This window comes from Vulpes vulpes, chromosome 11, assembly GCF_048418805.1.
Source record: "Vulpes vulpes isolate BD-2025 chromosome 11, VulVul3, whole genome shotgun sequence".
Lineage (NCBI taxonomy): Eukaryota > Metazoa > Chordata > Mammalia > Carnivora > Canidae > Vulpes > Vulpes vulpes.
Window position 1 is genome coordinate 83,854,383 of NC_132790.1, and position 19,826 is coordinate 83,874,208.

The window sequence follows — 19,826 nt, forward strand, 5'->3', positions numbered from 1 at the left end:
TCATCAACAGCTGCTTTACTCAGCAACTCTTTCATAAACACATTTTTTAGACACTGTGTCCAGGACTCTTTTAAGTATCCTAAGATATTGACTCATTCAAAATCACCCCAGCTGTAGTTGGAGAGCACCAGCACTTGTTCCATAAAGATCTAGATTGTTTCTTCACTATCAAGAGGCATCCAAAAGTTCTATTATACTGGACACTCAGATGATCTCCAGTTTCTTTGTGAATACATCAGTTATGAGTGGTCTGAATTCCTTTCTTGAGTCTATTCAAACTGTCCTTGGTGCCCTCACACTGGAGGATCCATTGAGGAGACCATCTAGTATGATGGTTGCCTAGCACCCAAGGAATTGTCATGATGACTCTGGGAGACATCTCACCCTTTTAAAACCCCATTTTTCTTTTACATTTTTTTGTTTTGTTTTCTCATGAATTTTCCCAATCACTGTGAAGTAAAATCTATTATAGTGTGCTGGAATGGTAGGCAAAAGATGGTGGGGAAAAGATGTTGTGGCACACCCAGGGATAGTTGAGAATTTAAGGGACTTTTTAAAAGGTGTGGGAAGGGTTAAAGGAAACTTTTGTGATCCATTACAGCCCCATTCCTGAAGGGGCAAGGGCAGTGAATGGTACAGAACCAGAGAGAACTGTAGGAGAGGGCTGCAGGATTGGAGTAATGGCTGTCAGATAAAGAGCATAGCCACTGCTAACAGAGTGGCCCTCGGTGGGCGTCGGGGGAGGTCTTGAATGCTATCCTGCCTTGTGATGTCCTGCAGATGCCTCCCATTGGCCAAAACCAAGTGAAAGTCATAGAACAACTGATGGAGTCCATTAAGATCAGCCCTGAGTCACAGAGGAAGGTGTAGAGTGGATCTGGAGAGACAGAGGAAAACCCAGCAGTCCCGTTCTATCTTTTCCCACAGCTAGCACCTTGGTTCAGGCCTCACTCTTTCTTGCCTGGCCTAGGAAAGTAATAGCCTTCCTGTCTGTCCTCTTGACCCATCTAGACCGTTGCTTTTATGATCCAGTCTGTTTCCAAGAGACTATATTCATTCAGCAGGGGATTAGGGTCTGTAAACCTGAGTCCAGGACCCAGCTCTGCAATGTCAAGACCCTTCCATCAGACACTTTCATCGGTAAAACGCCAGGTGGACTTGGGGATGCCCAAAGCCCTTGGCCGACCACGATTTACGAATGCTAAACATATTTTAAATATCGAGGCATCGACCTGCGACTTTACACAAGAACAGACCGTTTGAAATGGACTGAGGCTGCCTCCCTGCCCCCTTCCAGAAGCCCACGTCACCCTGGCTGACAGCTCATTGCCTCAATCCTGCTGTCTGCAGGGGCGGAGGCTGCAGGGGTCCCGGGCAGGCAGTCTCCCGGCGCCTCGGGCCCTCTCCTGGCGCGGGTAGGGGGCACTGGCTCGGCTCGGGCGCACGTCCCGGGGTCCCCAGCGGTCTTCCAGGCTGGCCGGGGCAGCGTTGGGGGGCGGGCAGCAGGAGGCGCAGGCGCAGTGTCCGCGCCCGCGGCGCCCCCTCCACGCCCCGCCTGGCGCCTCGGCAGCCCTGGCCGCCAATTCCCCGGCGAAGCCCACGGCGGCCACGATCCGCTTAACGGCTGGACCCGGCGCGTGGCGGCGAGCCTTCCCGGCCAGAGGGTCCCGCGCACCTTCCTCGCGGTGACACACAGGTAACCGGGCCCCGGGTCAGGCGGCCGCGGCAGATTGGCACCTGGACTCCGCCTGCCAGGCCGCCCCGCCCGAAAGGAGCGAGAGCGGACCCCGAACCCCACGCACCCACTTCTGGCTGTGGCACCTAAGGGGCAGAGCCCCTTTTTGGGGGGTTGGGCGGGGCCTGAGGCGAAGCACCCCGCCCCCTTCACCAGCCTTCGTAGCGGGTGGGGGTGTGGATCTGTTGGACGTCAGCAGCGCCGCGGTCCCCGCCGTTCCCCGCACGGGTTTCTCGGAGAACCGGGGCACTGGCCGCAGGGTGAGCATCGACCAGGGCCCCTGCGCCCCGGGCTCCTGCCGCCCTAGCACCCGTGGGCCCTTCCCCAGTCTCCACAATAAAGGCTGGGGCGTTGCTTGCCTCTGGCCCGGAGCTACCTAAACGAGCGTGAGCCCTGCGGCATCAGGAGACGGCTTTACATCCAAACTTTAAAGATTGCTGGATGGTTTTAGAAACGTGGCCAAGAATTGGTATTCTTCTTCTCTTACGTCTGTGACTCTTGTAAGCCGGTCTATCTGGGTTGAGGTTTTCATGGAGAATAAATGGTTTGTAGAAATGTGCACCCCCCCCCCCCCACGCCCCGGCCCGAAAGGCGAGGGCAGGGAATAGTGGAGAAGGGCCGGCTACGGCCATGTGTGCTGGCTGGAGGCGCAAGGCAAGTCCGCTCAGCTTCCCCGGGCCTGGGGACGGAGACACGAGCCCTCTCTGATCGGTCTCTGGGCGCTGAAGAATTTCTACACTGCGTGCGCCTCTTTGGCCTCCTTGAAGGGAGGAAAGGGTCGCGCGGGCCAGCGGGAAGGAGACTCGTGTTGGGGTGAGCGGGGCCCTGCATCTCCGTCCAGGCTTCCGCCGGCTTGGCGAAGAGCGGGAGGGAAGGATCGCATCCAGTTAACGACGGAGGGGCCCGAGATAGTGACGCACTGCGTGGAGAGGGCTGGGGCGGCTGGAGAGAGGCAATTTCCGAGGGCAATTCCGCCTTAAATAGCTTTGATTGGGGTTGTCGGTGTCCTTGGTGCTGACGCAAGTGCCTCGAGCTCTTTCGGAGGCTCACTTACTGGGGCTGGGGCCTGCCGGCGCCCTTCTACTCTGCACCTTTGCCAAAAATATCCCATGTCCATAGCAGGTGCCAGAGTGGAGCCTGTCAGATACTGAAGCCCTTTGTAGATGGGTTAGATGCTGGCTTCCTGAAGATAAGGTAAAGGCAAATGTAGCTCCCTTTGGGGGTGGAAATAAAGCATATGTATAACAGGTTTGATTGCCTACATGAAAGTACTCATGGTAACAAACATGAACTCTCACGTATGCATCTGTAGGATACGTGTATGTGTATATGCACACAAATATAAGGTACGTGCAAATACACTCATCCATTTTCAACACCATCGTGTGCTACAAGTTATACTTTTTTTCTAGAGCCTTTTTGTAATCCATCTTTTTATCTTGACACCTCTAGTCTTTCTGAACCATGCTGAACCATTAATTTTCACAACTATCTGTTCCAAAGTCACAGAGCCTGTGGATTAAAGTGTTTAGTATTATGCTGAGCAATTGTTTGTACATATTTTAATTCCAAAGATAGTTTAGATAAAGGTAAAATTTATATTGAAAAAAATGTCTTTTTTTAAAAAAAAGCTTTTATTTATTTATTTGAGAGAGAGAGAGAAAGAAAGAGTGAAAAAAAAAAAGAAAGAAGGAGTGAGTGTGAGAGACAGGAATGGGTGGGTGGGGAGAGACAGAAGGGGAGGGAGAAACAGACTACTTGCTGAGGCTGAGCCTGATCCCCAAACCCTAGGATCGTGACCTGAGGGGAAGTCAGATGCTTAATCCACTGAGCCATCCAGGCATGGGGATAAAAAAAAAAATGTTCTTGAAGTTTAAACAGAAAGAATTAATGAAAAATTTTATAGAGAACAATATCTAGATAACAATCTTGTAGAAAATTATAATCTTAAGATTATTTTATTTTTAAGCTTTATGGTATTTTGTGTTGTATAGAAATTTTTGATTTTTATATGGTCAAATATATATTTTTTTCTTTAACTTCTGGCACTTATATCAGTATTTTACCTCTCTCTATTAAGAGATAATCTGCCATATTTTATGGTTTTATGAAAGATTATATTTTATATAGTAGGTTATACTCCCATTTCCTTTTTAGTAAATTCATTGCTAGATGTAAAATTCCATTGAAGATTGCTTTGTAAGAAGTAGTTATTTTTAACTCATATTTACAGAGGTTTTTCCTCTATGAGAGGTAACATGTTACTCAGTTTGAACCCTTTAACATGGTGTATTTAATTTCTAAATACTTAATGAAAGTTTTTTTCCTGGGATGCCTGGGTGGCTCAGTGGTTGAGCATCTGCCTTTGGCCCAGGGTATGATACTGGGGTTCTGGGATCAAGTCCCGCATCTGGCTCCCTGCGAGAAATCTGCTTCTCCCTCTGTCTATGTCTCTGTGTTTCTCATGAATAGACAAATAAAATCTTTTAAAAAAATAAAGTGTTTTTTCTTAAAATACTGTTTAGTCTGTAGCATTTTAAAACTGTTAGTGTGTAATCTTTTTAAAAAGAAACAATTCTTTTGTAGAGTATTTCTTTTGTGTAAGAAAGAAAATATGACAAAGTCTACTTTTTAGCCAAATTAGGAGTTCATGTCATTGAAGTTCATAAGAATGTGCACATTTAAGGTTGAAGTTCATAAGAATGTGCACACATAAGATTGAATACCTTAAAGAGAACAAAAAAAACCCCATATACTACTTTTTTGTATCCATTATGGATCAAAATAACTTTTCCAAAAAATAAAAGAATAGTTATTGGGGCATTGATGAGCTATTCTATACTATTTTCTTCCTGGGGTTTAAAAACATTTTTAAACAACCAAATGGAAATAATTTTATTGTTTTTAGATGATAAATTCTAAAATACAGCTGATTATAAAAAATGGGATCAACGCCAATGTAGAAAATAAAGCCCTCTAGTAGGCCACTCTTCATAGGTAATCATAAATATTAGATTGGAATAAAGACTTCCAATCTGGAAGTCTGGGTGGTTCAGTCAAGTAAGTGTCTCCCTTCAGTTTAGGTCATGATCTCCAGGTCCTGAGATTGAGCAATACCTGGGACTCCCTCCTCAGTGGGGAAACCACTTATCCTTCTCCCTCTGTGCACCTCCCTCACTTGTGCATGCTCTCTTTCATATAAATAAATACAATAGAAAAGACTGCCAGATTATTAAATTCATAAGTAAAGATACATTTCATTGAATGTAAGATGTTGTCAATTGTAAGATACATTTTAATTTTAGAAATGTGAAAAAATATGCACTTTAAGTTTGGTGTATAGAATATTGTATCTATTTTTCTGTTATTTTTCCACACAAGATATAGATATCATCCCATCTGATACATGGAAGTATTGAATTAATCAATATCACATTTAAGTACAGGCTCATTACAACTTTTGGATAATCAAAACAATGCCGTATGGAATATTATTTTAATATACCTCTTCGTAATGGTATTGTTTCCTTAGAATAAAGTCCTAAATAAAATTGATAGGTTAGGGAGAATGCACACTTTGCATTTTGGTGCATGATGTCTGTTCTCCAAAATTCCTGTAAAAATCAGCCTTGCAAAAAATAGTGCATGTTGTTCTAGATTCTTCATTTGTGCTAGACATAATAAGCCTTTTCCATTTTCCTCACTCTTAAGAGGCAAGACAAATATCTCATTCTTTTATATTCTTGTGTCTGTGGCTTTTATAGAAATTCTGCATCTTTCCATATGTCTATTGAATATTTGTATTTCTTTTTTTTGTGAACTACCTATTCATGGCCTTTGCCCAATTTGAGTTTTTAAGAGCCCATTTTAAAAAATATTTTATAAATTTATTTTTTATTGGTGTTCAATTTGCCAACATATAGAATAACACCCAGTGCTCATCCCATCAAGTGCCCCCCTCAGTGCCCGTCACCCAGTCACCCCCACCCTCTGTCCACCTCCTCTTCCACCACCACTAGTTCGTTTCTGAGTTAGGTATCTCTCATGTTCTGTCTCCCTCCCTGATATTTCCCACTCATTCTTTCTCCTTTAGAATTGTGGGAATATTATTATCACAACTCTATGTTTTAAGAGCCCATTTTATATTTTATATTGACCCTTTGTAGCTATTGTTGTTTTTAGTCACTTAAATTTTTTTATGGTTTCTTTCTTAGTATAAAAGGTTTAAATTTTCATGGAGTCAAATCTGTCCATCTTTTCTCTGTGATTTTTCACCTTGATGTTACACTTAGAACACTACCTTAGTTTCTTATCCCAATATCATAAAAATATTCTCTAGTGAAAGAGCACAATTAAGTTTACTAAGGAGAGCTTAGAACCATGCTGTATTTAGATAGTCACCAATTCTGCTTCTAACAGGATCTAATGGGTTTTGTCTATTTGTGTTGGTAGATCTATCAATCAGCTCCAGCGGGAGGTGGGTAGTTCTAAGTAGAGGGGCTGAAGGAACTGAAGAGGGACAATGATCACACTGCTTTCGTTTAATTAATACGTCTAACATTTTTGTTTTACCTATTAGAAATGGAAGTTAGTGAATTCATTATAAGAGAAAATAGTATTGGGAAGAGAGAGAGGGAGATTGAGTGATTAATCATACTTTTAAAATACTTTTATATAAATTAGTCTTTTCAAAGATACAAAATTAATGAGATACGTAAAGATGTAAATAATCCAGTTATTAAATATAAGTTTGATTGGAGCTTGTAAAGTTAATTTTCACAATATTTTTAATTCAAAGCTGAATTCCCCACTACCTTTTAACTTGGACAGTGTTGCTACCCATGCTTCAGACCTACTAGCTAATCTCAGCAGTTTTTGATTTATCTAGCAATCTGACAGTTTTTGATTATCATGAGGATTAAACATCCCTCTCACTCCCAATTGTTAGATGCTTAAAGAGTCTTTGCTTCCTGGAGACCTAAGTAGAAATATAAGTTTCCAGCTTCGCAATGGAATTTGTTGGGAGGAAAAAGATGTTGGCGTTAATTATGCTCTAACCAGGCCTTTTTTCCTGAGCACTTTTAAACATTTCACTGGTGATGAGAGTCTTGTTTCATTTTCCTTACTGAGGCCACCTCATACTATGGATGGTGTTTCTTAAACACTTGGATAAATCATAGTTTCAGAATGTTATGGGTCACTATATCTTCTTTCTTACTTCATGTTTCTCCTGCATAATTTTGATTATAAAATCAGGCAAAGTACCCTTCTTATCACACACGTATTTTTTTCTGCCATTCTGCCCTTAGCAATAATTCTCCAAGTAACTAAAATGTTACATCAACAGTCAGTCACTGTCTGCTGGCCACTGTTTTGGGCGTAAGAGGGAGAATGATAGTCACTCCAGTATCTCTCCTTTCTTACTTTTCATCCATCTACCTTCTAGTCTAGAGACAGGTAATAGCCTCTACTTGATAGGAAATGTCAGAGATGACCTGAGGTCACAGAGGTTTTTTCTCCTGTGGACCAACTATATATATATAATTTTAAAATTTTGGCTTGTATTACATTACCACAGGTTTAATAGTTTATTCATTCTTTCTCTTATAGTCATTGCAGTAATAGAATTATATATGACCAATGGGCATATATAATACTTTATGTGCACTTAACACTATTTGATAGTTATATAGGAACTCAATTCATATGCCTGTCATCTTTACTAAAGTTCATTTAATCATTTCCTGACTGTATCAAAATCGTTTGGTTTGTATCTCTTTCCTTTTATTTAAGACCTCAAAGTATTATAGCAGCTTTACTGAACTCTTATTTTAAGAACTTGATGAAGGAAAGTAGAAATATTAGGTAATCTCCCATTTATTTTGCCCTGGTCTCTGTGTAATTCTGGCTGAGCCATTGCTCTAAATAGGGGTGAGAATCCCAATGGTGAATAAGACTTCTGAAGCTGGTGGCGAACCAAAGCCAGATACTCACATTACTCCTTGGATTCCCTTAAATTAAGCTAGTTAGGAGGTAGAATATAGAGTCAGGTTACAGAAGTGTGATAACCAAAGCTCAGGACCACAGCTAATTAGACCTAGAATTAGAGGTCTCTGGTTAAGAGGGTGACTGTCTCCAAAGCAGGCCACCAGCTATGCCTGAGAACTTGCAGCATTTGTTGAATCCAGTATTGCCTTGAGGACTTGGGGATACCCAGGAAAAGATAAGGACATATCTCTACTCTTGGAGTGGTAACTTTATCAGGGGTTAGTGTTACACAACTCACAGTGATACCATATGCCAAGGACTGTAGCAGAGTCCTGTACAAAGTGTTCTTAAAGCCAGAGGAGGAACAGATTGTTCAGTGAGAGGCTTCTCCAAGTAAGTCACTAAGAACATTGTGAGGATGTGTTTGAGATTTGCCAGAAGTTTCTTTATGGAGTAGATGATGGCCTCAAGTTGGGCTGGAAGCTGAAGGTTTGGATTTGAAGCTTGGCTGCCATGTTTAGCACCTTTGTAAGCTTGGGCAAGTCACTGTACCTGGCTGAGTTTCACTTAATTTTTTTTTAAGAGCAAATAATATTAGTGCCTTCCTTGTTAGGGTTGTTGTGGGATTAAGTAAAACATTACGTGTAAAGCACTTGGTATAAGCCTAGTGTATAGTAGTCTAGTTTGTTTATTTTGCCTTTCTAGAGTTGCATGTAAATCACTCTGGACAAATGATTATTCGTTATATTGTCAGAGCTTTCAGGAGTAAATGCACTATATAAACTCCTGTGTCTTCTGAATCTATATAATTCCCCTAATTTGGAATTTTCTCTTTTAATGTAGCTTAAATTCCAGCCTTCTGCTTTTATAAATTTTCATACTCTCCACACACAAAATAGGCCTAGTCTCTATTTTTTTAAGATTTTATTTATTTATTCATGAGAGAGAGAGAGAAAAAGAGAGAGAGAGAGAGGCAGAGACATAGGCAGAGGGAGAAGCAGGCTCCATGCAGGGAGCCTGACGTGGGACTCAATCCTGGGTCTCCAGGATCAGGCCCTGGGCTGAAGGCAGCGCTAAACCACCGAGCCACTTGGGCTGCCCCCCCTTGTCTCTTAATCATAGGAAACAAACTGAAGTTACTGGATGGGAGAAGGGTGGGGGCAGTGGGGTAACTATGTGATATACTACATGTTAATTAATTGAATTTAAATAAGAAAATAAAAACCAAAAAACCCTCAACAAAATAGGCCTAGTCTGGCATTGTCACGACTTCAGCTTTGTTCTTTAGTACTTTGATGTTAGAGCAAATGTATATTTAATTGTAAAATTTCCTTCCTTATTTAAAAAATTTTTTTAATTAAAAAAATTGTTTTAAAATCTCCTTCCTTTAATGTGTATAGAACTTGTGTCTGTTTTGTGGCACCATAGATTGTTGCTCTCAAATGAACATGTATGTTACTTATTTATGTATTTATTTATTATTTGAGAGAGAAAGAGAGCGCGCATGCGCTCAAAGGGAGAGGGGCAAAGGGAGAGGGAGAGAGTCTTAAGCAGGCTCTGTGCTGAGTGCATGTACATTTTTTAAGAGAAAGCTTATGTCATCCTAATCTTATCTCTCATAATGTCTTAGATAGTACCTTCCACATGTTGGGCACTCAGTAAATATTGACTGAATGAAGGAACAAATGTGAATGCACGAGGCTGCCAGAATAGTTGGTGTGATCTTAGGCTACTACCAAAGAAATAGAATCTCCTGAAGAGGAAAGATTATACAATCTAGTATATGGTCAGAGAAGAGTGGTTAAGATGGTGAGAAGACCGAAAACCAGGATTATGCATGGCATTATTGAAAAAAAAAAAAAGAGAGGTTTTCAGTGTGGAGAACAAGAAACTCATATGGGGTGGAATAATTGAAAAAACAAAAAAGAGAAGATTCTCAGTTTGGAGAAGAAAAAAACTCACAATGGGGGACCCTCAATGTGGAAGGTAGGAAATAGTTGTGATATTGAAATGTTGTTGGGGCACCTGGTAGCTCAGTGGATCAGCGTCTGCCTTTGGCTCAGGTCATGATCCCAGGGTCCTGGGATCAAGTCCCGCATCACGCTCTATGCAGGGAGCCTGCTTCTCCCTCTGCCTATGTCCCTGTCTCTCTCTCTGTGTGTCTCTCATGAATAAATTAAAAAAAAAAAAAAGAAATGTTGTCATGTGGAAGAGGGAATTAGTGATCCCAGAGGAAATACATAGGAACAGCCTCTAGAAATTATATGAAGAAAGATTCTGACAGAATGTTAAAAAATAATTTTTTAACAATCAGAATGACTCCCAGGTGGCTGCCTTGAGAAGAAGTAAGCTGTCATTGTAGGTGTTCAAACAGAATCAGTGCTATCCATTGGGGATGCTGTAGAGGTTATACAGATAGCTCCTGACTTAACAATGATTTGACTTATGATTTTTCAACTGTACAATGGTGCAAAAGCCATGTGCATTCATTAGAAAGATACATCCAATTTTGAATTTTGATCTTTTCCCGAGCTAGCAATATGCAGTATAGTTTTCTCCCATGATGCTAGGCAGCAGCAATGAGCCATAGCTCCTGGTCAGCTACATGATCACTAGAGTGAACAACTGATAACTATTCTGTTTTTCATTTTCAATATAGTATTCAATAAGTTACATGAGATATTCAATACTTTATTATAAAATAGATTTTGTATTAAATGATTTTACCAAAACTGTAGGCTAACACAGGAACATTTAAGGTAGGCTAGGCTAAGCTATAATGTTTGGTAGGTTAGATGTATTAAGCACAGTTTTAGCTTACAATATTTTCAAACTATGATAGTTTTATTGGGATGTAACACCATCGTAAGTGCAGAAAGATGTAAGTTACCTGCAAAAGAATTGAAGTAGATGAAGTAGATGACTCCCAAAATCTTTTTCAACTCTCATGGTCTTTAATTCTATGTATATTATTATAATATCATATATGGTTACCCTATACTAAATATATACATGTTAAAGATATATACACTATATGTAAAGACATTTATATATATACACTATAATATATGTAAAGACATATGTTCTCATTATCACAATAGTACCTAAATTAATGAATGCTGAAAATGACTTTTCAAAACCTTGATCTTGATTACTTAAAAAATATTACTAACATGTTTTTTGCCTGAGGACACCAATTTGTAAAATATTATTCTACATGAATGCTGTGTACTTAAACTACAATTAAACAAGTTTAATAATGTTTTTGGCATCTTGGGGTACCAGGGTAGTGCAGTCAGTTAAGCATCTGACTCCTGGTTTTAGCTCAGGTTATGATCTCAGGGTTGTGAGATTGAGCCCCGTATGGGGCTCTGTGCTCAGCAGTCTGCTGAAGATTCTCTCTTCCTCTCCCTCTGCCCCTCCCACTCGTGCTCATGCTCTCTAAAATAAATACATAAATCTTTAAAAAAATAATGTTGTTAGCATCTCAAAAGCACATAAGTATTTAAGTTTCTAAATTAAATCTAAAGAGAAAAGAAATAAGTGGCCCAAAGTCAACTTGTCCTGATTGTGACAAGTTGATCAGGACTACATCAGCACTATCACCACAACCATCATTACTAACATTTAACATTTACTATGTACCTAGCTGTTTTAAGCATGCCACATGTATTAACTCATGTACTTCTCCCAACATCTATCTATGAAATAGATGCTGTAATCCCCAATATATTTTTTTACATTTTACTTTAAAGTAAATTAAAACTTATAAGGAAGTTGCACATGTAGCCCATATATCCTTCACCCTGTTTTCTCCACTTGTAAGAATTTTACAATGTTTGTTTTGTTATTCATTTATATTCTTTTTCTCTGAACTTACTGAAATTTGCAGATGTGATGCCTAATTAACCCTAAGTACTTATTTTCCCTAAAGACCTTCTTTTGTATAACCACAATATTATAACCAAAATGAGGAATGTAACAATTATAATTCTACCATCACATCCACGGATCTGGGGCACCTGGGTCGCTAAGCAGTTGAGTGTCTGCTTTTGGCTCAGGTTGTGATCCCTGGGGTCCTGGGATCAAGTCCTGTATCATGCTCCCTGCAGGGAGCCTGCTTCTCCTATGCCTATGTCTCTGCCTCTCTCTCTGTGTCTCTCATGAATAAATAAATAAAAACCTTTAAAAAAAAATCCAGAGACCTTATTGAGAATTTACTATTTGTTCAAATAATTCACGTTGTTTTAAATGATTTAATTATTTATTTTAGAGAGAAAGAGACAATGTGCACACGCATGTACAAGTGGGGGATGCGGAGGGGGGCACAGGGGAAGGGAGAAAATCCTCTAGCTGACTCCCTGCTGAGTGTGGAGCCTGGGCAGGACTCCATCCCATGACCCTGAGATCATACCTCAGCTGAAATCGAGTCTAACGCATAATCAACTAAGCCACCAAGGTGCCCCTTCAATAATTTACCCTTAGAAAAAATATATCTATATATATATTTTTAAAGATTTTATTTATTTATTCATGAGAGATAGAGAGAGAGAGGCAGAGACATGGGCAGAGAAAGAAGCAGGCTCCCTGCAAGGAGCCTGATGTGGGATTCAATCCCAGACCCTGGGATCACGACCTGAGCCAAAGGCAGACACTCAACCACTGAGCAACCCAGGCATCCCTAGAAAAATATTTTTTATTTCTGGTGTAGAATCAAATCCAGGATTATGAGTTGCTTTAATTGTCATGTCTCTTTAATCTTAAATTTGTGACAGTTCCTGATTCCTTCCTTGTCATTAATGACCTTGACATTTTTGAAAGTTCAGGCCATTTTGTTTGCCTCAGGTCATGATCCCCGGCTTCTGGATTCAACCCCAGCATCAGGCTCCTTGCTCAGTGGGGAGTCTACTTCTCCTCCCCTCTGCCTCCCCGGCTCATACTCGCACTCCCCTCTCACTCTCTCAAATAAATAAAATATAAAAAAAGAAAAGAAAAGAAAAGAAAAGAGAAAAGAAGAGAAAAGAAAAGAAAAAAAGAAAAGAAAAGAAAAGAAAAGAAAAGAAAAGAAAAGAAAAGAAAAGAAAAGAAAAGAAAGTTAGTTCAGGCCAGTTTGTAGAATGTCCCTCACTTTAGGTATGTCTGTGTTTCTTCATGATTAGATGCAAGTTATGCAATTTTGGTAGGAATATGATAGAAGAGCTATTGTGTTCTCAGTGTATCTTATTAAGAGACACAATAATGATTTGCAGTTGATGTTAATTTTGATGATTTGGTTAAGGTGATAACTTCTTCACTGTAATGTTATTATTTTCCCCTTTGTAATTAATAAGTATTGTGTGGGGAGATTCTTTGAAACTTATATAAACATCCTGTTCTTCAACAAACTTTCAGCCACTTAATGATTCTTGCTTGAATGAATTATTACTGTGATGATTGCCAAATGGCAATTTTTCTAGTTCCAACATTTATTTTATATTTATTAGTTGGTATTTTATTCTAAGAAAGAGTTTTCTCTTTTTATTTGTTGATTCATTTACTTATATCAGCACAGACTTGTAGATTTCTGTTTTATTCAATGGATTTTAACCCAGTGTCATTATTGATTTGGATGCTAAAATTGTAAGAGATTTGACTGTTCAAATCTTGTTTAAGCTGGTTCTTGTGCTCTTTTGACATTTCTATTTTACTCTTGGAGTACTTTCTGATACAAGCTGTGTCAGGCTTATCTTGTTTATCTTATTCTTACCCAACTATTGCACTCATTTCAAAAGCTATTTTTTTCTAGGGAGCCATAGTTCCTTTTAGTAGACAATGGAAGATCTGGGTACTAGGTGTGTTTATTAATACTGAGGTGTCATTGCTCTTCAACCGTTTTAGCAGACAGGGCCAGGAAACTCACAAACACATATGCACATACATCTATATCTATTTCTTTTCTTTGCATCTTTTTAAAAACTTAAACTCAATTAATTAACATATAGTGTATTATTAGTTTCAGAGATAGAGTTCACTGTTTCCTATAACTAAGAGTCTCTTATGGTTTGTCTCCCTCTCTGATTTCATCTTATTTTATTTTTCCCTCCCTTCCCCTGTGATCCTGTTTTGTTTCTTAAATTCCACGTATTATATTTGTCATATGATACATGTCATATGATATGATAATTGTCTTTCTCTGATTGACTTATTTTGCTTAGCATAATACCCTCCAGTTCCATCCACATCATTGCAAATGGCAAGATTTCATTTTTTAAATGACTGTGTAGTATTCCATTGTGTGTGTGTGTGTGTGTGTGTGTGTATATGTATATATATGTATATATATCACATCTTCTTTATCAATTCATCTGTAGATGGACATCTAGGCTCTTTCCATAGTTTGACTATTGTGGACATTGCTGCTATAAACATTGGTGTACAGGCGCCCTTCATATCACTACATTTGTATCTTTGGGGTAAGTCCCTAGTAATGTAATTGCTGGGTCATAGGATAGCTCTATTTTTAACTTCTTAAGGAGCCTCCTTACTGTTTTCCAGAATGGCTATACCAGTTTGCATTCCCACCAACAGTGTAGGGGGTTCCTCTTTCTTGACACCCTAACCAAAATCTGTTGTTTCCTGACTTTTTAAGTTTAACCATTCTGATTGGTATGAGGTGGTATCTCATTGTGGTTTCGATTTGTATTTCCCTGATGCTGAGTGATGTGGAACATATTTTCATGTATCTGTTGTCCATTTGTATGTCTTCTCCAGAGAAATGTCTGTTCATGTCTTCTGCCCATTTCTTGACTTGATTATTGGTTTTTTGGGAGTTGAGTTCGATAAGTTTTTTTTTTTTTTGATACGTTCTTTATAGATACTGGATACTAGCCCTTTATCTGTCACTGGCAAGTATCTTCTCCCATTCTGAATGTTGCCTTTTAGTTTTGTTGGCTATTTGGGGTCTTTCCTGATTCCGTACCAATATTAGGATGATTTGTTCCAGCTCTGTGAAAAAAGTTGATGGTATTTTGATAGGGATTGCATTTAATGTATAGATTGCTTTAGGTAGCATAGACCTTTCAATAGTATGTGTTCTTCCAATTCATGAGCATGGAACGTTTTTTGATTTGTGTCTTCCTCAATTTCTTTCATGAGTGTTTTATTTTCTGAGTACAAATCCTTTGCATCTTTGGTTCAATTTATTCCTAGGTATCTTCTGGCTTTGGGTATAATTATAAATGGGATCGATTTCTTAATTTCTCTTTCTTCTGTTTCATTGTTAGTGTATAGAAATGCAACTGATTTCTGTGCATTGATTTTATATCTTGATACTTTGCTGAATTTCTGTATGTGTTCTAGCAATTTTGAGATGGCATCTTTTGGGTTTTCCACAAAGAGTATCATGTCATCTGCAAAGAGTGAGATTTTCTTCAGTTTCCTTGCTAGTTATAGGTCTGCTCAGGTTTTGTTTCTTTCTCTTTTAGTTTTGGCAGTTTATAGGAATACATTCATTTCTTCCAGATTGCCTAAATTACTGGCATATAGTTGTTCATAATATGTTCTCATAATTGTATTTCTTCAGTGTTGGTTGTAATATCTACTTTTTAATTCATGATTTTATATGCCCCAGCTTTCTTTTGATGTCCATTAGCATGATACATGGTTCTCCAACTCCTCATGTTCAATCTGGAGGTGTCTTTGGGTCTAAAATAAGTCTATTACAGACAGCATATCAATGGGTCTTGGTTTTTTTATCCAGTCTGATACCCTGTGTCTTTTGATTGAGGTATTTAGCCCATTTACATTCAGAGTAACTACTGAAAGATAAGAATTTAGTGCCATTGTATTACGTGTAAAATCACTGTTTCTGTAGAATGTCTCTGTTACTTTATGGTTTATGTTACTTCTGGGTTCTCTCTTTGCTTAAAGGATCCCCTTTAATGTTTCTTGCAGGGCTGGCTTAGTGATCACATATTCTTTTAGTTTCTATTTGTCTTGTAAGCTTTTGATCTCTCCTATTTTGAATGACAGCCTTGCTGGATAAAGTATTCTTGGCTGCATTTTTTTCTCATTTAGAACCCTAAATATATCATGCCAGCCCTTTCTGGCCTTCCAGGTCTCTGTGGATAGGTCTACTGCCAGTCTAATGTTTCTACCCTTGTAGGTTATGGACCTCTTGTCCTGAGCTGTTTTTGGGATTTTCTTTTTGTCTCCGAGATTTGCAAGTTTCACTATTATATGTCGAGGTGTTAATCTATTTTTTTTTAATTTTGAGGAAAGCTCTTTGTGCCTCCTGGACTTAAATGCCTGTTTCTTTCCCCAGTTTAGGGATGTTCTCAGCTATGATATCTCCAAAATCGCCCCTTCTCTCTCTTTTCTCTTTTTCTGAGATCCCAATTATTCTAATATTGTTTTGCTTTATGGTATAACTTAATCTCTTGAATTCTCCCCTCTTGATCCAGTGGTTATTTATCTCTCTTTTTCTCAGCTTCTTAATTTTCCATAATTCTGTCTTCTATATCACTCTCTTCTGCCTCATTTATCCTAGCAATTAGAGACTCCATTTTTTTATTTCATCTCATTAAAACCTTTTTTTATTTCAACTTGATTAAATTTTAGTTCTTTTATTTCTCCAGAAAGGGATTCTCTAGTGTCTTCTATGCTTTTTTCAAGCTTAGCTAGTTTCTTAATAATTAATATTCTGAACTCTAGTTCTGACATCTTACTTATATCCATAATGATTGGGTCTCTGGTAGTCCGTGCTGCTTCTTGTTCTCTTTTTTGAGGTGAGTTTTTCCATCTTGTCATTCTTGCAGAAAGTGGCCACTTTTCTATTTGTTGAGTTGCTTCAATTCTTTTTTTAGATCTCCATTTAGTTTTCAGGTGTTCAGAATGATTTGATAGCTATCTAGCTGAATTCCTGGGGCCAGACAAAACTTAAGGTCTCCTATTCCTCTGCCATTTTGGCTCCTTCTCTGCCATCTTGGGTTCTCCTTCATCTATATTTATTTCTATACCTAGTCATGTATTCATATTAAAACCCATGAGCTTACTATAATATCTTCAACTTCACTCTATTACCATAGAGTTCCTTCTAGTCTCTTTTTCTATTTGTAATTTCCTTTCTGATGATGAGAAATTTGGAACCCATTATCCTTAATACTTATTGGTTCATTCTCCATTTATTTATTTATTTATTTATTTATTTATTTATTTATTTATTTATTTATAAATATATTTATTTATTCATGAGAGACACACACAGAGGGAGGCAGAGACATAGGCAGAGGGAGAAGCAGGCTCCATGCAGGGAGCCCAATGTGGGTCTCCAGGATTAGACCCTGGGCTGAAGGTGGTGCTAAACCACTGAGCCACCCGAGCTGCCCTCATTCTCCCTCTATATACCTTGGCCATTGGGCCACCTCTGTGGCCTCAACTCCTCCTCAGACTCAGTCCTGCTGGTCCCACCTCCTCCCAGCCTTAAGTCACACAGCTAGAAAGTGGTAGAACTGGAGAAAAACCTTGCCATGCTGCTAATGATTTGACAGAGGGAGGGCCCTTTATTGGGTCTTCAAGCCAAGGGGATCTATTTCTGAAAATGCTTCTGTTTAGATGTGTAAGGGAAAGGGGTCCTTGAGACACCTGGGTGGCTCAGCGGTTGAGCATCCTCCTTTGGCCCAGACTGTGATCCTGGAGTCCTGGGATCAAGTCCCATGTCAGGCTTCCTGCATGGAGCCTGCTCCTCCTTCTGCCTGTGTCTCTGCCTCTCTCTCTCTGTCTCTCATGAATAAATAAAATCTTTAAAAAAAAAAAAAAAACGGAAAAGGGGTCCTTGGGCTAATGCGATGAAAATTTAGCCAGGCAGAGTGGCAGTCCTCAGAGATGTCCCATCTGTGAGAAATTTGGAAATTGAAGAGTAGAGGCAGCCAAATGCTGTCACCTGCCAAGAACCACAATGAAAGAATTCTCCAAAATCAGTGTGGTTCAGGGTTTAGTCTCCCACCTTCTCCAGTGCTACTAATATCCCACTGTATTTTATTACTATGTCTAGAGTACATTCCATTAATATAGAAACTTATCACTGTGCTGGATTTCTCCAGAGGGAAATACTGCTTTTATTAGCAGCTTCTTAAATTGAAATTTTAGGAGACAGATAATAGTGTCTGTTGTTTTGGTGCTGACTTCATTTCCTGGTCTAGAAGATCAGAAATCTGTTTGTGTTTTAGAACAGCATGAGGTCCATCTGTTCAGGTCACATTTTCCCACATTAACACAAAGATTTATGGAGTGGTAAACTTATGTAAGAAAAACCATTGGTAGTTATATTATTTGCTGCCATTTGGAATTGACATTTTTTTGTTAGCCATGGAAATATAATAATAAACACACATGTACATAATACATTGATTCTTTCAAACACTATGTATGATAAGATTCCTCCTTAGTTTATATAATATTTCACCTCTGTTTTGGTTTGTATTCTAGACATCATCCATTCAAATTCTCTCCATGATACTGTTTATCCACAGATTTTCTTCCAGCAGAAGGTACAGACAGACATATTAAGAGCTATATTTGGCTTCTGGTGACTATTCTGGTCTGACTGAAATACAGTGTAATGATTTGTTCCCTCTCTGATGAAAATAGCTTGATTTCCCCCCACCACACACTCATGTATGTGAAGTAAACACATAGGTAGAAAATGAAACAAAAAGTAGTAAGTAGAAAGTACTGAAAAACTGAAATGCTACCATCCACAGTATAAATTGTTTTATATTTACAAAATCATACTATGAATACTCTTTTATACCTTTCTTTTTTACTTAGCAATATGGCATTAAATTTTTTTGACATTAAATTTTTTTATGTCATCATGTATACATATGGCTTTTTGGCTGACTGCATAATATTGCATTGATGTTTTCATTTTACCAGTCTTCCATTAAAGGATAATGAGGCTATTTTCAATATTTTTATTGTATAAAGAAAGCCATGATGAATATCCTTGCATGCTATCTTTATGTACTTTATTAGTGATCTCTTGGGATATATTCCTGGAAGTGGCATTGCTGGGTCAGAGTTCACACATTTAACATTTTGATACATGTTGCTGGTAAAAGTAACTCTTAATGCAATGGATTTATATATACTATGTTTATCCTTCATATACAGTGTCCCTGCCAGTGATGGGACTCTTTTCAACTTTATAGTAGCCTTATGTTTGTGTGTATATATTCTCTAATAGACACTTAAGGGCATGCTTTTAATAAATCTAGGTATGCAACTTAACCAAGCAGGTGTTCTCAAATTTCACTCAAAACATGATTTATGTTTTGGTTTGAAACAAGATGACATTTGATTCATTTCTTAATTGTTTTTCTTATTTGAGTTTAATGAATTATAGTATATGGTATATGTGACTGAGTTGTAATTTCATTGAGTGACGTCTATAGTGTGAAGAATCAGTTATGATTAAATGAAACCAAATTTATAAAATTTTGATCTAATTCATTTGGCATTTCCATAAATCTTGGTCTCAAGAGGGATTTTAGGTTTGGCTTTCTTGTGGATAAATAGCAGCAAGAACAGGGTAAATGTGAGCAGGTGGTATATGTTATATTTGAGGGATTTGAGATTAGCCTCTATTGATCCTTGGTGTTCCTTTTTTTTTTTTTTTTCAGGGACTGGGGGACTGGGGCAAGTCTTGGGAGGGTTGGTATGCTTCTTTGAACTTACCTGGGCTGTTTGATCCTTTCTCATGAGAATTAGATAAGGGATAAGCAACCAATCATACTTTAACAAGCATATCAGAATAGCCCTATAATCTGTTTTTTTTTTTTAAGATTTTATTTATTCATTCATTCATGAAAGACACAGAAAGAGAGAGAGGCAGAGACAGGCAGAGGGAGAAGCAGGCTCCACGCAGGGAGCCCAATGTAGGACTCGATCCCGGGTCTCCAGAATCACACCCTGGGCTAAAGGCAGGTGCTAAACTGCTGAGCCACCCAGGGATCCTAATCTGTTTTATATTTAATTAGCATCTAACCTAGTTGGTGGCTTAACCATTTATGTACATACAAAAAAGATGGAAATTGAAAAGGATCATTTTATTCCTGCTCCTCCC

General features: G+C 38.8%; 1 protein-coding gene across 5 annotated transcripts in view; it reads left to right on the forward strand.

Moving 5' to 3' along the window:
* Positions 1-1,371: 1,371 nt before the first annotated feature.
* SLC35G2 (solute carrier family 35 member G2) overlaps positions 1,372-19,826 on the forward strand; it is a 36,326-nt gene continuing 17,871 nt past the window's right edge. Inside the window, exon 1 of one of the 5 annotated variants that reach the window (XM_026015499.2) lies at positions 1,372-1,696. The gene's annotated coding sequence lies outside the window, so the exon portion shown is untranslated. Of the gene's footprint in view, positions 2,549-19,826 lie in introns of all 5 variants that reach the window. The other 4 variants (XM_026015501.2, XM_026015502.2, XM_026015503.2 and 1 more) reach the window with 4 other exon arrangements.